Source organism: Dipodomys merriami, unplaced genomic scaffold (genome assembly GCF_024711535.1).
Source record: "Dipodomys merriami isolate MVZ:Mamm:240054 unplaced genomic scaffold, mDipMer1.0.p SCAF_428, whole genome shotgun sequence".
Lineage (NCBI taxonomy): Eukaryota > Metazoa > Chordata > Mammalia > Rodentia > Heteromyidae > Dipodomys > Dipodomys merriami.
Window position 1 is genome coordinate 745,489 of NW_027205915.1, and position 15,651 is coordinate 761,139.

The window sequence follows — 15,651 nt, forward strand, 5'->3', positions numbered from 1 at the left end:
TAAACTGTGGCTTACTTGGTTGCAAGCTAGCCTTGAGCAAAAGAAGCATAGGCATAGTACCCAGGCCCTGATTTCAAGAACCACGACATGCACAGAAAATTAAAACCAAATAAAACTTACTAAAATTGCTTTAAGAAGGGAGTGTGAGAAAAAATGGATAATTTTGATTCGAGTACATTTTATGTCTGCATGAAAATGTCAATGTATATGCTAGTAAAAACTCAAAAGAAGTTGTTGTAGGTTACCCACTGAAAAAGTATTACTGATTACATTCTGAAATATTTGGATTCATTAATTCAGTGGGTACTGATGTTTCTCCTCTAATAGTTATTAATGAGAAGCCTGGCAATGGTGGCTCATACCTATAATGCCAGCTACTGAGAAGGCTGAGATCTGAAGATTGCTGTTTTCAAGACAGCCTGGGAATGAAAATCCATGACACTTATCTCCAAAAATTATTCAAGAGTAGCCGGAAGTGGTTCTATGGCTCCGTTGGTAGAGAACTAGCCTTGAGCAAAATGAGCTCAGGGTCAGTGCCTAAGCCCTCAGATCAAGCCCCAGGATTGGCAAACACACACAAAGAAGTCTTATTACTTGTAAATAGGGACTTGTACATTTTTCCCATGAATTCAATTTCAGACATCACTGTGTACTGTGGGAGGTTTGAGTGCTCTGGGGTGCACATTTCTATTAGATTACATGGAAAGGGCATCTACACTAAATTTCCTCATTCAATTTGTACTGATCAGTTAGCATTCTATCATGAGAAAGAATTGCATTTCCCATTTATTTAATATTCACTTACTAATCAGTATAGACGTGGATTCCTACATAAATTATTTTCTATTTTTATTAACTTACTTGATTTTTAAAAGTTCTATCTTTTGCCTACTTTTTAAACACCTTAGTAAATTATGACTTAATGCTATAGATATATCTACTTTTGAATATTCTCATGAATTCACACGTATCCACAGCAACCACAAACAAAGTATAAAGTGTTTCCTTGACCCCCTAAAAGATCTCTTGTCTTTCTTTAGTAAAATTCCACTCCATACTGAGTCCCAGGCTATATAATTGATCGGCCATCACTACAGTTAATTTCACCTTTTCTTGACTTTCAAGTAAACAGAATTATACAGTAATATGTCATTATTGTGACTGGCTTCGTCTGATCAGCTTATTTTTTGAAACATAATTTTATTGTTATTAATTTTTAGTTTTTATGTGGCATGCTCCACTACAGTTTTTTTTCCCTTTATCTAATATCTGGTTCTATGTACTCTAACAAACACCATAGTAGAGCAACTGCACACACACTTGCACATACACACACAAACTATAGATGTATAGCATATATTAATATATAGTATGTTAATATAATATATATTATATAGAATGTGTTATACAATATATCCTATAATGTATATAGTATATACCATATGCAATACATATGTATATTATATATGCATTACATAATATGCTATAATATATATACTATAGTGTATATGAAACATTATGTACACTATTATATATTGTATATCATATAACAGTGCATGTTATATAATTATGTATTACATATAATATATTACATGTAATATAATATACAACTTATACAATATAATATATAATGAGTAATATATAATATAATAGGTATTATATAATATATATATATATATAATTTATATTATGTATTATATATTGTTCATAGCATATAAAACATCTTGTATATGGTTTATACAATATATTATGTTATATATTATATACAATATATTGTATATTATAAATCATATATGTTATATATTATACAATTATGCATTTTATATATAGTATACACTCTATAGTACATATATAGTATACACAATATGTTATATTTCACATGATACATAATATAATATATACACTATACACTATATTATATATCATACATATCATATAATATACATAGTAATACATATAATTTATAATATATACAACATATAAAATATAATACATATTACAATATGTAACATATATAATATACATACATATACAATAGTGTTAAATTGCCTTGTACTGGTGGCTCACACATGTAGACATAGCTACACAGGAGGCTTAGATCTAAGGATTGTGGTTCCAAGCCAACTTTGGGAGGGAAGTCCATGAGATTCTTATTTCCAATTAACCACTAAAAAATTGGAAGTGAAGCTGTGGCTCAAAGAGGTGCAATGCTTGCATTACAAAATGTGTTTAGGAGCAGTACAAGGCCCAGAGTTCAAGTCCAACAGCCAAAGGGAGGACTAACATCTCACAGTCTTTCCTTCCTGGGCTAAGTTTCAAATTGCAATCCTTTGTTTTCAGTCTCCTGAATAATTAGTATTACTAGATTGAGCCTCCAAGTCTGGATTCTGGTTGTTTTTTTTTTTTTTATTCTAATTATCTCCTGTTATTTATGGCTGTATTCAGGTTAGCTAACAGTGTTTTGCAGTCAGAAATGAGGGTTTTTTTTTTTTACCTTTTTTTCAAGTCCAAATAGTACCAGAACCATCAGTAGCAGCAGTCACTTCCAGCTAGCTTCTGTATCCTTAGTTCTGCTTGGCTCTTTGATGATGTCTTTCCTTTCCAGTTTAACAAAATATCTCTGATCCTTTCATTTCCCAAAATATTCCTGGACCTTTTCAGTGAAGAATGATATTAGCAATCAACCTCTGGGTAATAGGCAGTGTTTTCCTACAGCCCTGCCTCACTTTCTGGGGCCCTGCGTGAACATTTCTTGAATTGCTCTGCTCAACTCAACTACTAACGACAAGAGAAAGAGTATCAGCACACATTTTAGTGGCTCCATGCTTGAGTGCACTGGAGCAGGCCTGGAATGATCTTGCCTGGACATCAGCCATTTGTACATGCACAAGTCATCTATTCCTAAGTAGATGCAATCTAGATACAATGGGGGCCCTGCTACACAGAACACTCAACCTCGATGTACTCAGAAGTTTCACAGAGGCTATTTCCAGAGATTATCCCACACCTGCATTCAATACTAGGTGACAGAATAGTCATTGACAATGTGTAGTTACTCTGTTATTCTTAGAGGATAAAATGCTATTCAAAACAACTCCGGATCTTTATTTTCTCATGTCACATTGTGGGGAGCTAAGTGCCATACATCACTATTTCCTGTACATAGCAATATGGTACAGGATGGGCAGGCATTCCCATACGATGTTTCTGTTGGGGGAGGGGGAGGCAGTGCTGGTACTAGGGCTTCAATTCAGGAAATGGGTAATAAACTTTAACTTTTTACCAAGGCTGGCAATCTATCACTTGAGCTCCCCCTCCAAATCTGGCTTTTTAGTGGATTAATGGAGATAAAACTGGGAAGGAGGTAAAGGAAGTGATGGAGGATATGAGACTGTGATACATTGTATCCTCCTCTGGAAAGGCCACAACCTCTCTTATAAAACTAATGTGTGCTATTATATCAAGAGACAACTAGAGGTCTAATTACCCAGCCATATTCCCTTGTTTTTGAGTTCCTAGAAAAATGGCCATGTCCCTTGCTTTGTCCTCCACCCCCTTTTTGGTACTAGGACTGGGACTTAAACTCAGGGCCTGGTTGCTGACCCTTAACTCTCGCTTATGGATAGTTCTCTACTGCTTGAGACACAACTTCACTTCCAGGTTTTCACTAGTTAACTGGAAGAAAGTGTCTCTCCAATTTTCCTACCCAGGCGGAATCTGAATTCCAGTACTCATATTTCAGCATCCTGAGTAGCTAGGATTACGACTGTGTGCCACAGATCCTAGCTATCTTCCAATAACAAAGGTTATCTTTAAATAACAAGGGTTTCACAGAATACAGTCTTTTTTCATGGCACCCAGGTTTGTGCAAAAATCTCAATGAAAATTCAACACCAAGTCACACATCCACACAGATGGTACTTCCCAATCTGCTAAGAACAATCTGGCTCAGACATCTAGAAATTTTACATGGCAGCCCTGGTTTGCCATGTCATTTTTATTTCTGGGATTGTGGAAGTTTCTGATTTACCAATTTTTTTATTAAAAAATTGTTTCTGAAAGTAGCACTGTAGGTCAATTGGTAAAATGCTTGCCTTGAGCTGATGAGCTCAGGGAATGCTCCCAGGCCCACAGTTCAAGACCCATTAATGACAAAAAATGAAGAAAGTGGCTTGGGCAAAAAATTGTTTCTGGGAAGTGGCGCTGTAGCTCAAGTGGTAGAGCGCTCACCTTGAGCTGAAGAGCTATGGGACAACGCCCAGGCCCAGAGTTCAAGCCCCACGACCGACAAAAAAAAAAAAAAAAAAAGAAAAATTGTTTCTGTGCCAGGAATGATAGTACATGCTTGTAATCAAAGCATGCAGAAACCCGAAAACAGGAAGATGTATACTTTAATGCCAGCGTACGAGACAGAGTGAGAGATTCATGTTAAAAAAAAACAACAATAATATCATAACTCCCGAAACAAAAACAATAATTTTTGCAACCAACCAACATTTATGTGTTGAACTTAAGACAAGTGCTTTGTGACAGTGTATGTGGTTCATGCCACAATCCTAGCTACTCAGGAGACTGGGATCTATGGATTAACATTTTAAGCCAGCTGGGGCAGAAAAGGCTGCCAGAAACTTATCACCAATTAATCACCAAAGTGTGAAGGCCAGCCTTTTGTGAAAAAGCCAAGTGAGAGCATGAAGTCATAAATTTAAGCTCTTCTAATGGCACAAAAAATAAAGTTAAAACTAAGACAAAATAAAAAGCAAGACAACTGTTCACATGAATCCTGTCCATCTCACTCCCGAATAAGGGTTAGGAATGTGGCTTAGTGGTAAAGTGCATGACTAGCATGTATGAAGCCCTGGGTTCTATTCCTCAGCACCACATAAACAGAAAAATCTGGAAATTGTGCTGGGGCCTACATGGTAGAGTGCTAGCCTTGAGTAAAAGAAGCTCAGGGACAGTGCCCAGGCCCTGAGTTCAAGCCCCAAGACTGGCAAAAAAGAAAAAAAGAAAATCAGAATGAAATGTGTAAAAATGTTTTATGAGAATATAAAAAATAAACAGTTTGTTTATCCATGTGATTTGAGGCATCTGTACCTGGTAGTGGAAGGTAAACATATACAATGCTATCACCATATTGAAAGAATGATATCTCCTTGTAGATGAAAAAAATTTATCTGCATCCACATTGAATAACCATGAAGTATAATGTTTATCCTCTTAGCTTTAGCAGTAATCAGATTTTTATTGAAATTCCAGCTCTGGAATCTTAAAAAAAAATAATTGTCAAGGTGATTTACAGAGGGGTTATAGTTATCACTACATTTCTTTTTGTCTAAGTATAAAATCCAGACTTACCCTAAGGGTTTTGAATATGCAAAATGGCTTCTAGAGCTCACATCCGATGACATCAGGGGATGAAGCACATGTCCATAACTTGCAGAAGAAAGACTGAATTTGATGTCTCCTTAGTTCTTAGGTTTGAATGCACAGGGAGGAACCAACTTTGAGGACAGTTTAAAGACAAAACAGTTCTGTGCTATTCTATCAAATTAAGCTGATTATTTTCTTGCAATAGTACACAGAAATGCAAACCTACATATTATCTTATATATAGGTTAATACCTGAAAAACTTGGAGAAAATGGGTGTTGAGCATATAGCATTGATTACTACTAAAGGATGAGATTATAAGATAAACGTGTTTTGTGTGTGTGTAGTGTTATCTCTGTGTGTGTGTGTGTGTGTGTGTGTGTGTGTGTGTGTGTGTGTGTGTGTCACAAGTGAGTAATGGAGTTTGAACTAGACCTTTCAATCATTTGTAGTGTTTTTGCTCTAGGTTGTTACTCTATCCCTAGAGTCACATCTCCACTTCTGCAATTTGATTGGTTAATCAGAGATAAGTGTGTGTCAGATTTTTCTGCCTGGGCTGGCTTTAAACCAGGATCTACAGATTTCAGCCTCCTATGCAGCTAGGATTAAAAACAAGAGCCCCTGGTGACTACTGACTATTTTCTACATTAACCATTATTTTGGCATACTTGAAGTAAAACAAATGTTATTTTTGAAAAACGGAGAAATAATAATGTTTAAAAGAACTAACAAACATATCTAAGAATGGCAAGTGGCTGAACACAGGATGAAATACAGTTTTTAGATTGTGTGCAGAAACAATTGCATTGTTGGAACCTGAGGCCATCAGGCTCCCCAAATACCATTATAGATAGCAAATGCCAGATTGTGATAAAAAGTGTAATTATGGTTAGTTTTAATTTTAGCCTGGCACTGGTAGCTCAGGGCTATAATCCGAACTCCTAAAGAAACGGAGATCTGAAGATCATGGTTCAGAGCCAGCCCCTTCAGGAAAGTCCTTGAGACTCTTATCGCCAATAAGCTATCAGAAAACCAGATGTGGCGCTGTGGCTCAAGTGGTAGAGTGTTTACCTTGAGCTGAAGAGTGCAGGGACAGCATCCAGGCACAGAGTTCGAGCCGCATGACAAAATAATTATAATAACAACAAAAACAACAATACTTTTATGATATTTCTAAGGTGTTGTATAGAAAGACTACCATTTCATACTTTTTTTTTCTTTTTTAAAGGTAACAAACATGCCCATCTTCATTGCCAAGATCCATTATTTTGCCATCTGCCTTCCAGCTAAAGTCTGTACACACAATTTGAACTAGAAAGCAAAGCAAACCAATTTTGACAATAAATATGTTTTTCTCTATACATCTTATAAATCAATTCTGACAACATAAAATTTTTTTAAAATCCCTATTGCTAAACACATCCTAATTTCATGGTAGCCATTCTTGTAGGTAAGTTGAATTACTAACACAAATATTCTAAGAATAAGTTATTTAATGGGACAGAGGCCAGTTAGTATTAAGTATCAGTCATGTTTAACTTTCTAAAATACACTAATTTGTATAATAAAAAGTAAAATATGCCCACTTGCAGCTGAGAAGATGGCTCAGCGGTAGAGTCCTTGCCTTTTATGCATTATGCCCTGGATTCGATTCCTCAGCACCACATAAGTACAAAAGACGAGATGTGGCACTGTGGCTCAAGTAGTAGAGCACTAGACTTGAGCTCAAGAGCTGAGGGCCAGCCCTCAGCCCTAGAGCTCAGGCCCCATGATTGACCAAAAAAATGTATATATATATGCATGTATATATACATATACATATATATATATATGCCCACTTATCTTGATAGTATATATTTCAATGTCCTTAACAATAGCTATATATTTTTGTTGTTTTCTATTCTTCAAAAGTTGTTATTTTCCAGAATCACCTGTGGCTAATATTTTATTATTCCCCAAGACTGTGTGGACCTTTGCTTGCTGGATTCTTTAGCCTACTTCATACATGCCAAGCTTATTCAACTATCATTTATGTATATGAAAAACTTGCAAATACTTATTTCCAATCAAAACTCCTTGTATACACTTCTGATCCTTAAAATCTTGTTAAACAGGAATTATCTCCTTATATTAAATATTAGTATATAAGTAAATTTAGGAAAATAAAGGAGTATTATCAATAAATATAACTTACTATTGCTATAGTAATGTTAACCATTAATTAATACAGTGTTGATCCTTTTAATTTATTACAGCGCTGAATGGAATGAACATTAACATTTTGTGTGCCACTTGAACTCAGGAATTTGCTTCTCATTCTACCTTTGCCCACAAGGCTGGTGCTCTACTACTTGTCACAGCTCCACTTTCCCATTCATTTAGGGGATTAATTAGAAATACGTTTCTCACAGACTTTCCTGCATGGGCTGGATTAGAAACTTGACGCTCAATCTCAGTCTCTGAGGCAGCCAGTATAATAGGCATGAACCATCAATGCCTAGTTTCTATGAGACTGAAAGGTACTGATTTGAAGCCCAGTACACAAAAACAAAAACATAAAGATGGCATTAAGTACACTGAGAGAATATTAAATCAAAAAAAATTATATGTGGGTTTCTGGGTGAAGGAAATCTGAGAATTATTATCACTATTATCTTTTCTGAATTTTTAAAATAAGAAATTAGGGTTGAAGGCATGGCTCAGTTGGTAGAACTAGACAGTAAGCTAAAGGCAGTCAGACACTGAATTTAAGTCTGAGTGTTGGACCTTAACTAAACAAATAAAGAAAATAAAGAATAAATTGTTTCTTAAGTGTAAAATGCCTCCAGGAGACTCCTGTAGGAGTTTATGCTTCAATGTGATGACTGCTGTTGAGGAAAAACTGAAAATGCTCAGGCAGACTGAAAATTTTAGATTTATGTGATGACCATATACATGGCAGATCTTAGCATCTGTAATTCGATACTACATGAAGTGGGCTGCATTAATGACATAAAAACTGTTGTACACATTAATATTGCTCATAAAAATATCTTGCTTCCCATTCTTTCTCTGGATAGTTGATTCATTTTTCCACCAAATGCTACTAAATATATACAGTCTTTCAACAACTCCAAAAATTTTTACTTTATCACTTAAATTTAGAATATTGTGTATCTTTTTGTCTATTTTAGAGAATTAAAATAACTTTTATTATGTTCTTTTACTATTTATTTTGTTGAGGCATATTTTCACAAAAAAAGATGGGAAAACACTTAGCAGATCACATGATTTAAATACAGGTAACATAGTTGGGCACCTGTGGCTCATTCCTGTAATCCTAAAGAGGCTAAGATCTGAGAATTGTGGCTGACCTTAGCTCTAACTAACCTTAGCTCTAATAACCAACAAAGATGAAAGTAGAGCTATGGCAAGTGGTAGAGCACTAGCCTACAGTAAAACAAAGCAAAACAAACAAAAATAGGACTGGCACACACAAGAAAATCTAAGTGACAGAAATAGAGAGCTTCTGGGCATCACATCAACTTCCTAATGGGATGTGCACATGGGAATTTAAAATATTTTTGTTTTTAAAATAAATTAAAAATTTTAATCACAATGAAGAATTTTCATATGGTCAAACAAGTCCTAAATCGGGGAATGAGAATAGCTCACTTTATGTTATCATGGGCAGAAATACTTTGCGGTTGGATTTGAAAATCCTATTACAGTTTCTTTTTGCCATGGCATCATTTTAGTTCAAGATAAAATACTTGGCCTAAGGAAGATTTATGTTTAAGATATGAAATCTCATCATAAATCACTGCATTTGAGGACTGATTCCTATTGTGTGTAAATTCTTCATGCATGTCACTCAATGATAAAGTCCCATAAAATAGCACCTTCATTCACTCATACACTTTCAACAAAACATAAGCTGTCTGCCTAGAATGTTGGATACCTTTAGCGTGGAATGTAGCTTGCAAGGGAACAGAGGAACTGTAGGGGAGACTTCAGACCACAGCAAATCACTTTGGTTGAATTGGTCTCATTGAGGAGAATGCTGATGTCAAAGGCTTCACCACTAAGCTTTTCAAAGGAGATGGTGTAGGACAATCCCTTCCCCTCCATAGCTATATAAAGTGAAGCAAGTTCTGTCTCCTCCTATTCCTATGGCAGAAAGAAAGCTCATCACTTTTCAACAACTTAAGGATTTTTTTCAGAGTATGACAATCAGAGTAGAAGAATCAAAAAACAATCTGAAGTATTCCAATACACTGGAATAAACTATTCTTTCCATCCTATACACAGTTTTAGGGAGATTAAAAGAGATATACTTAATTGTATGATAATTTCTAAGAAACAACACAATTACTTTAAACATTTTCTGGGATATCAAAGCTCTAATCTGAAAAGAAAATGTTCCTAAGGCAAAAAAAGAATTCTAACTCGTAACACACCCCCACTACCAAAATTATTTTTTGGTCATTCAGATTTATCAGCAGATACATGAGAGGGTCTAGGATATTAGACAGCATCAGCATTAAGACAAATAAATCATATCAAATATATTAGATCATAGCCTAATCATCACTGCTTTTGGAAAGCATTCATTTCTTGAGATTCCTATACTTTCCTTCAATGTATCTGTCTAGCATTCTCTTTTTTTTTCTGGTCCTGGGGTCTGAGCTTTTATTCAAAGTTAGTGCTCCACCACTTGAATCACAGTGTCACTTCCAGATTTTCTGTGATTAATTGGAGATTAGTGTCTCATGGACTGCAGGTGTGAGCCATCGGTGCTCAGGCATTCTCAGAAGTAGGGCTGTGACTCTAAGTAGTAAAGCACTAGCTTTGAGCAAAAGAGCTCAGGGACAGTGTCCAAGGCCTGAGTTATAGCCATATATCCAGTCAGATAAGTTGATGTTAGTCTAAATGAACCTCATGATAAGAAATCAAATGGTTTTTCTTTCTTGCTATTATTTCTAACATGTTTATAAAATGATTTTTTTGTTGCTTTGTAGGAAGGGGAAAAAAACAAATTGCTTAAATAGGGATACAGGTGGACCCATTGTATCAATGGGATGCCATGTCAAAAACGAAATTTACAACTTTGGTGCAAGGGAGGGTGGGGTGGGAGGGGGGAGTAGATGGGAAGGGATAGTAAGGGGAAACAAAGGAGGAAGGAATAATGCTTGATAAGAAATATACTCATTATCTTGGTCATGTAATTGTAACCCCTCTGTATGGTATTTTCACAATAAAAAAAGTGAAAAAGAAAAATAAAAGAAAAAAGAGGTAGAATCTTTAAGACATGATTGTGAGGAGAACTCTGCCCGCATAGACAGATGACTTATTATGTAAATGATCTTGTTTAAAAACAAGTACTGTCTTACCTTCTGATTCTCTCATTCATGCTTTTTTGCCTTTCCACCATCCTTCATGGGGAGACACAGCAAAAAGACCTCAGTTACATATGTAAACACCATGCTCTAGTGCTCTGTTTGACATTTCTTTGCGACAAGGTTGATTTTTGGCTAGAAGAGACTAAGAACAGAATGTATTAAGCAAAGATCAGGACACTGAACAAGATACCTGTGTACAATGGAAAATATCTTCTCTATCATTGCTTTAGAGGTCAGGAGAGCTTATAGGTAAATAGTTTCTCTTAGATACTCTAATTTATCACTTGCTACTACTGCTTTCATGGATCTCTGGGTACACGGCACACCACGAGTGCAGTCACTGACTTAGAACTTTTCTAACACCTTCTACTTTTAATTCATTAGGATTAAAGTGAAAGAAAATCCCCACATATTTGTTAAAAAATGGTGCATATCGTTACCTAATGAGATGGGTGGCAGTGGTGGACCCCAGAATAATGTGTACACAGTCTTCTTATGATATACCCTGGAAACCTGTGGAAGTGGAAGATGGTGCAGAACAAAGAGGGAGATTTAAATGATAAAAAGAAATAGTGGAAAATAGACAATATTTTACAAAATAACTTTATTATAAACTCAGTTATTCATAGAAAAATGTCACTTAAGAACCTTCTTCAGTTCATTGCAAAAAAAAGCACTTAATATATGAGGTAAGACAAAATATAGAAAAACTAGCACTAAATATACCTTACCTAGAAAACATTGTAAGTTCTCATTCATCTGGCCAGTGTGGGATTTCATTTATTTATTTATTTATTTTTGTCAGTCGAGGGACTTGAACTCTGTCTGACTTGAACTCTTCAGATCAAGGCTAGTGCTTTACTACTTGAGCCACAGTACCATTTCTAGTTTTCTTAGTGGTTTATTGGAGATAAAAGATCCATGAATTTTCCTGCCTGTGCTAGCTTTTAACTGCGATCCTCAGATATCAGCCTCCTGAGGAGCTAGGATTACAGACGAGAGCCACTACCTGCTGGTTTAAGATTATTTTTCTTATCTGTCCCTTGATGCAGCCATTTCAAAATTGTCTAACAATGCTGTAGCATTACTGAAGTATAAATATTATGACAATTAGAAATCGAAGAAGCTAATTGTACCTGTCAAGACAGTCAATGATAAATATTTCAAGTTATTGCTTGGACATATATCATCACTATTCAAATGTGTTCTTAATTTGACAAGATTTGAGTATAGACCGATTTTCCAAACTGACTTTTCTAGTGATGTGTGTCAGTAAGGCATGCTTTAGACAAAATCACTATACTGTATGAATTAAAATACAAAGTATCTTGCAAGTTTGTTTTAGAACTCTAAATCATTGACTGAACTAGCTCTGTCATTATTTTTATGATTCATAGGAATCATTCTAGAAAATGAATCAGATTTTCTCAAGCTAAGACACAGAATAAAGTATATGACTTGGGTACCGAAAAACAAAGTAATATCATTTTTCCAATTACTTAACATTATTAGTGTTAGTGCTGAAAATTCACCTCATAAAATGTTAGTAATAGAACTACTCAGCAATTTTGTGATGATACAGAGATATGTAACCCTATATAGTTTTGAGTTGTTTACCTCTCTGGGAAGTTTCCCATACTTGTTCTTTTTTAATTTAAAAGAAGATTCTTGAAAACTTAAAAAAAAAAGTAAGGTAGATGACAATTCGCATCCTGTAATAATAAGCTGATGAGATCATGGTTGGAATCTAGCAGAAGAGGGAAAGCCAATGAGACATTATCTCTAAGTAACCACCAAAAAGACAGAACAGGACCTGTGGTTAAAGTGGCAGAGCACTAGCCTTGAGCACAAAATTTTAGAAATAGTGTCCAGGGCCAAAGTTCAAGCCCTGAAAAAGTACCCCCTCCCCAAACACAAAATCATACACAGGGCTGGGATTCAGCTTAGCAGCTTACCATGCATGAGTTTTGATCCCTAAAACAAGGAAAGTGAGGGATTGGGTCAGGGAAGAGAGAGGGAGGGAGAAAAGGAGAGTGAGACATAACTGCATATAGAAAAGTGGGTAGCTCTGCATAATAAATGATATTCACTAGGGTACATGGCCAGGCAAACATTTTCTGTAAAGGAAGAGAGTAACTACCTCCATGCCTTGGGAACTACATGATATTCTTTAAGTATTCCATTCTTCTGTGGCAGTGTCACAGGGGACATAGATAGAATGAATTCATTAAAACTTTACTAACATTTACTGAAACTTGAATTCTATTTTTATTTGAAATATGGCTAGTGTAATTGTGTGTCTGAATTTTTAATTTTATGTAATTTTGCTTACTGTAGGTATTGTCACTTACAGCTTTGTGGCTGGCTACTCAGCTGAGTAGAACAAGTTTGGCCTCTGATGAAGTCTTAGAGCACCTCCAATGTAATACAGGAATACAAGCCACGTAAGTCACTCAGCTTTTTGGTAGTCACAGTAAGAAACAGTAAAATAAGAAAATAAATAAAAACTACAATTAAAAACACCAAAGGAGCTTTAATCAAAATTCAGCAAAATTTATCTAGTATTTAAAGTTTAATCCTCAGATGTCAGCATTCTGAGTAGCTAGGATTACAAATGTGAACTACTCTCATGTGTTTGTTAGTTTTTAAAATATCAAGTCAGCATTGTTACTTACCTGGCAGGGGAGATACCACGATCATGAAAGTGGTTTTCTGATGGAAAGACTTATCTATTACATTCCAGATGTGCTGACTCCTGTGATTACATCAAATGTGAGAAATTTGAGTGCATAATTTGTGGTAGTGGAGGACTGTGTTAGTGCTCTACCATGGATAACTAACTAAATAGACAGATAGATAGATAGATAGATAGATAGATAGATAGATAGATAGATAGATAGATAGATAGATAGATAGATAGATAGATAGATAGATAGATAGATAGATAGATAGATAGATAGACAGCATTGTATTTTATATTGGCCTCATCTCCTTTCCTGCACTCAGTAGTCACTTGATCCTAAGGACTACTGTAAAGGATGAGGTACTTCTATGCCTACTTTGTAGTTGCTAGGAACTACAAGAGTAGAGAAATCAGCTAGAACTCACCATGAGAGAATAAATGAGGAAGTTGGGTGCAGGTGGCTTATACATGTAATCCTAACTACTCAAGAGGCTGAGATCTGAGGATTGCAGTTCAAAGCCAGCCCAGGTATGAAAGCTCATGAGATTCTTATCCTCAATTAACCACCAGAAAACCAGAAGTGGGCTCTGGCTCAAGTGGTAGAGCACTTCATTTGTCCTGAAGAGGTCAGGGACAACACCTAGAGTTCAAGTCCCATGACTTACAAAAAATAAAAAGAAAGAAAACAAATGGGTGACCAGAGCCAAAGTCTCATACCTGTAATTGTAGCTAGTCAGAAGGCTGAGATCTGAGGATCAAGATTCAACACTAGCCTGGGCAGTAAAATCTATGAGATTCTTATTTCCAATTAACCACTGAAAACGATAAGTGACAATGTAACTCAAAGCGGTAGAGTACTAGCCATGAGCACAAAAGATCAGGCACAGGATCCAGGACCTGAGTTCAAGCCCCACAACCGACCAAAAAAAACAAAAGAAGAAGAAAGAAGAAAAAGGAATGAGAAGCCACCTTAATGAAATAGCTAGGCAAGTACAATATACAGAATAACTCCTCCCTTCTTTCTTTTCTTCCTTCTATTCCTTCACATCCTTTCCCATTCTATCCTAAAATTTAAACTCAGATTCTCATGATTTTAGGTAGGTACTCTACCTGATGAGCCATACACCTGCTTTTATTTTGCTTTAGTCATTTTTTTTCTTTTTTTTTGGGGGGTGGGTCGGAGGTCCAGTCATGGGGCCTGAACTCTGGGCCTGGGCGCTGTCCCTCCGATCTTAAGCTCAAAGCTAGCGCTCTACCACTTGAGCCTCAGCGCCACTTCCGGGTCTTTTTTTTTTTTTTTGTTTATGTGGTGCTGAGGAATCGAACCCAGGGACTCAGGCATGCAAGGCAAGCGCTCTACCACTGAGCCACCTTCCCAGCCCTCATTTTTCTTCTGTTGGTTATGTGACTTGAATTCTGTGCCTGGGTGTTGTCCCTGAGCTCTTCAGCTCAAGTCGAGGGCTCTACTGTTTGAGCCACAGTACCACTTCTCGTTTTCTAGTGGTTTATTGGAGATAAGAGTCTCATTGTGCTGCCTGGGCTGGCTTTAATCTGTGATCTTCAGATCTCACCTCCAGCATAGCTAAGATTACAGGCAAGAAACACCTGCGCCCGTCTCGACTTTAGCCACTTTTGCGCTAGGGTTTTATGTCTATGACCAGGCCAGCATGGACGACAATCCTTCTTTTTACCTTTTCTGAATAGATGAAATAAGAAATTCAATGCATTGGGTTCAGATTTTGATTGAGATCCAATATTCTGAATGTTTCCAGGGCTAACATCAAATCATAATCCTCTCTGTATCAGCCAAGACCCAGCAGATAGCTTTACAAATGTGAGCTACCATCCCTGGCTCAAATTTCTGATGATTAAAACATCTGAACAAAGTTTTTTTTAAGTTGTGAAAATACAGTAGAGAGGGATTACAATTACACCGGCAAGATAGTGAGTACATTTCTTATCAAGCATTGTAGCCTTCTACTTTGTTTACCCTTCTCATCCCTTCCCATCCTACCTCTCCCCCGCACATACAATCCTTCCCCCCCCCCCCCCGCAAAGTTGTAAAGTTCGTTTTTGACATGACAACTCGTTGTATTTCTCGTTGTTGCAATAGGTCCACCTGTATCCTTATTTAAATGACTGGTTTTTCCCCTTCCCTTCCACAAATTATACCAACATCAAATACAGTGAAAGTATGGGTTATACTGTGGGGGAG

At 36.3% G+C, this 15,651-nt stretch overlaps 1 non-coding gene across 1 annotated transcript; it reads left to right on the plus strand.

Moving 5' to 3' along the window:
- Positions 1-13,420: 13,420 nt before the first annotated feature.
- On the plus strand, positions 13,421-13,583 carry LOC138807707 (U1 spliceosomal RNA). Its single transcript, XR_011366243.1, has one exon. It is a non-coding gene; the product is annotated as a U1 spliceosomal RNA (small nuclear RNA).
- Positions 13,584-15,651: the final 2,068 nt, after the last annotated feature.